This window comes from Rhipicephalus sanguineus, chromosome 7 (genome assembly GCF_013339695.2).
Source record: "Rhipicephalus sanguineus isolate Rsan-2018 chromosome 7, BIME_Rsan_1.4, whole genome shotgun sequence".
NCBI lineage: Eukaryota > Metazoa > Arthropoda > Arachnida > Ixodida > Ixodidae > Rhipicephalus > Rhipicephalus sanguineus.
Window position 1 is genome coordinate 78,852,501 of NC_051182.1, and position 4,588 is coordinate 78,857,088.

Consider the following 4,588-nt stretch of genomic DNA (forward strand, 5'->3'; position numbering starts at 1 on the left):
TTACTAAATAACTTTAGGCCACTTCCATTCATAAGAAAGCACTCTAGGCAAGTTCTTCCATCAGCCACCGTATTGTTACGTTCTGAAATTGCTAGAGACAATATAAAGCAGCTTGCTGGGCTACTTGGAATAATTACCTTTGATGCATTTCCAACGCTTAATCGAAATAGGAGAAAAACGTGCAAACACCGAAAGAAAAAGGGACTGTAAGAACGCTGCAAGTATGTTTTTTTTTTGGCCCCGAAGCACTGGAAATGCATTAAAAGTTAATGATAGAGAGAACTCAGAGACTGTCATTGTTCAGGTCTTGAGCACTCTAGGCTTGCATCAACACGTGTATTGTGAAGAAGAATTATGTGCATGACGGTTACAAAAAACGCGGCCGCTGCAGCGTCGAAGCGACCTTCGTACGCTCTGTCACTTCAGCGCAGACATCGTGGGGAAAGCACAATACATACAACCCCCCGCTCCCCCGCCGGCCGCCCCCTTCTTTCCTCGAGATAAGCGCACGAAGGCAACCACGTTTGCAGGAACGGGGCCACGATCTTTAAAGCGCGCCACGCGCGGACATCGCGCCATCTACGTGGTAACTCAGAAAGCATACTGATGTAAGTGGTGTATATAAATAGCTCGCCGTTAGCAGGATGAAAGACGGGGCTCTTCGTGGCCTAACCGTCTAACGCCGCGCGCTGGAAAGCAGGAGGTCGCCCGTTCGATTCCGCGCGTCGGAAAGTTTTTCTGGTTTATTTTTCTTTGTGGCTTTGATATATATATATATATATATAGACATATACACATACGGTGCATGACAGCGGCGACGGCGACGGCAAAAATCAGCCGAGACAGTCCATATAATTGCTATCGCAATAAAAATTGGACCATCTCCCCGAAGGGAACGCTGATGGGATGCGAAGCAGCAGCTTTGCGCGCGGGTGGCGTCACGGGTTGAACGGCGCTAACGCGGGTGCTGCGGTGAGCGCTGGAGGATTCGTTTGAAGCGAAACTCTGTGTAGCGTTTACTGGTGTAAACATTTGTTTGACAGGCAGACACGGGAGGCAGCCGGAAGCTGCGGCGCTCCGGCGGGTGAGGGAGAGAGTGTCGTACGCGCGCACCTGCGAGGGAAGCGTGCGAGGGGTGCGTGAAGTCAACGCCCAGCTGCGGCGTGACCTACTTGGCACCGCTCCAACACCTGCGCCGAGGGAAGCGCGTTGCCTCGCGTTGGTGCGGAGGGACAGCGTTACACAGGCTAGTCAAAGAGCTGCTACGCATCTAAAAGTGTCCGTGATATTCCCCGAAAGTCATGATTCGTAAGAAATAGACAGGTCTAATATTTTTAGGCTTCAAAAATGTTTTCAAATGGCTAAACGTAGGAAACTGGTAAATAAATTATAGGCCATTTAGGAAGCAAAGGTGTCGGCATATGTTTGGAAGACTATATTAGCTGTTCTCTACAGTTTAACAGTAAGCAATGAATACTGAATGAATACTGAAATAAATGAATAAATGAATAGCTCAAATATTCGTGACGCTATGCGGACGAATCTAAAAATGGCGAATAGAGTCAAATGGTGCGTATTCATTTCTTGAAGAAAAACAATGCGCCAAAAACTAGGACAAAAGGGTATTCACCGTGCCGTTTTTCTTTATGTGTGCGCGTAATTTTTTTTCTCGCTATATTTTCCCAACACCATGTTAGACCGTCTAGTCCTACTGAATGTCCTTCTAAACTATATTAAGCATGTAGGGTGCTATCGGGGATCTTTGCTTGGGACAGAACGCGTTCGGCAGCTTCAACTTCACAAAGTGGGTGGTCCTGATACTTGGTATAACGGAAAACCGAAAGTAGTAAATCGCCAATCGGCGAAATTCCTTGAAGTTGATATGCCTTGTTTCTCGTCTGCTTGGAAAGAATAGACGACAGAACGAAGTGTTTTACATCTTCCTGTGAGTAAGGTTTTCCTAAGTGAATATTTTTTCCGAAGGTAAAATACGTTCTCAAATAAATGAAGGAAGGAAATTTTCAGAGCTCGTTTCATCGTTTAACACAACCTTAATGAAAACCAGCAGATAATGAAGCCAAAGAAGGTGTAGAGGAGGTTAATTGTACTGTTTTAAGTGCGTTGTAGTAATTGTGACATAGATGTGAAGAAAGTAAAGTGGGCGAAAACACAACTTGCCGCCGGCAGGGACCGCACCGGCAACCTTCGGATCATGCGCCCGTTGCTCTTACAAATGGAGCTACAGTGGCGGTCGTACCCTCCTCCAAATTTTCGGGTATCTATGTGCATGAAACTCGGGAGTGTTAGTCAGCGCGGCTCATAGCCATGACGGCTAGTGTGGAACACTATTTCTTTTAGATGCGAAGCATCTTATGAGTGAGCTCGATCCGGTGGCGTCCACGTTCCGCGGCGCATACGCCTACTCTCTCTCCCACTCTCCTCCTTTACGCAGTTGTTCGGTCGCCCTCTCTTTTCTCCTCCCCCGCGCGGCAGCCGCTGCAGCCGCGCACTCTCCCTCCTTCACGCAGGCGTAGTTGTCCGCCGCCGCCAGTGTCCATAACCACTATTTCTCGAAATAAGAAAAAAACGAAATAAGAATAATTTCCAGGATGGAGCGAGGTTCGCACCTGGGCCCTCTGCGTGTGAGCCCAGTATTCAACCTCAGAGCCATACCCATGCTTGAAAGTGCTTTACAAAATGACCCTATACAGGCTTCATGTTGGGAAATAACCACATTAACACATGTAATGTAGCGTGGTAGAAGAGTAAAATAACAACCAAGTGTCACACAATGCGAATTGCGCAACGAGTGGGTTGTTGAATGCTTCCAACCCATTACAAAGGGCTCTGCCATAATTATTCATCGTCATCAGGCACAGCATCAACAAAGTGGACATAATGCCTTACAGGTGTTTAGCAGGTACCACGGTTCTGCGTAGAATGAAGAAAAATTGCTTAGTGGCTGCTTCCGTACTTCACAAAAATTTTGATGTTTTATAGCAGGGTCATTCCATGCCAACTGTCCCAGTCGGGGCGCTCGACAAAAATCAATTTCTCTGAAAAAATCTGAAAAAAAATTACACACAAAGAGACATTAGTTCTACAGTATTTTCCCAAAATATTCTGAGCGGAAAGAATTTTACGGGCGCGTGAGCGCCATTTGAAATTCTCAATATGGTGGAAAATCAGGTACGAAAGAAAAATTCACTATAAATTGACCGTTTCACGCATTCATTCGAAACTTGCTTTTTTGGGTTTTTAGAGCATCGCGCTTTCATTATAGAACAGTTGCTTAGAGTAGCTTTATATTTTTCACTCCTTGGAGCGTAGGTAAAATTGAGTAAATTGCAGCGTTTTCAGGAATTTTTTTTACAAAAGGCGATAGCAGACCAAATACATGAATTATTTTTATAAAACTCTCCATAATACGTACTATCTCCTAAAGTCTTTGTTTTGCCTGTGTGCGGCGCACATGCTCTAAAATAAAACCCTGAACTTGGAAAAAACGCTACATTGGCCTATGTTCAGACGTCTCTAGTACCCTAAGGTGGTCCAAGAAAAAATAAGCAGAAAAGCGCTTACGATTGAGAATCATAACACCTTTGTCCACAGAAAGTTTAATCGAAGTAGTTTTTGTTTTAGTCAAGAAAAATTTTTTTGAAGTTTAGTCCCACCATTGCATTATTTTGCTATGGGGGCAGTACAAACCGACTGAATTTACTACATAAAAAAAAGAGGTAGCGTATTCGTAGCACATGGTTTTCAGCTCCTTTTGTTAGTGCTTTATAATGTATATTACATATCAATGATATGATAAATAGAGGTAAAAATATAACGATACCATTGCCTTAGATGCCGAAATTCCCCAAAAATGAATGGCGTTACTTACTGCATTGTTTACGCGCACCGGATACGGTGGCGGCGGCGCCGGACAACTACGCGACAAAAATAGGCTGTTGTGATCTCATAACAGCTGTAAAAGAATGCATGTTGCCAGACAGACAAATTCTACTTTATCCAAAATCTCCTGCCTGCAACCATCCAAATAAGGATGTAAAAATAGCTTGGCATATCCCGTCCATAGTGTCGCGGATGACGGACGGAATGCGTGAATACGCGGCGCGTTGTCACATCATGTGCCGTTCGTTGCGGAATACTTAGATGAACTCCGTTTGGATCCGCTATAAATGACCATGCTCACGCCTCCTTTCTCCGGTTTAGATGAACTTTGAGACAACTTATTTTGACGCTAATTGATTCTCAGTAACGCGATTCATTATTGGGGAATTTTGGCATTTAAGGCAATGGTATTGTTATATTTTTACCTCTATTTATTATATCATTGATATGTAATATACATTATAAAGAACTAACAAAAGGCGCTGAAAACCATGAGCTACGAATACGCTACCTCTTTTTTTTATGTAGTAAATTCAGTCGGTTTGTACTGCCCCCATAGCAAAATAATGCAATGGTGGGACTAAACTTCAAAAAAATTTTTCTTGACTAAAACAAAAACTACTTTGATTAAACTTTCTGTGGACAAAGGTGTTATGATTCTCAATCATAAGCGCTTTTCTGCTTATTT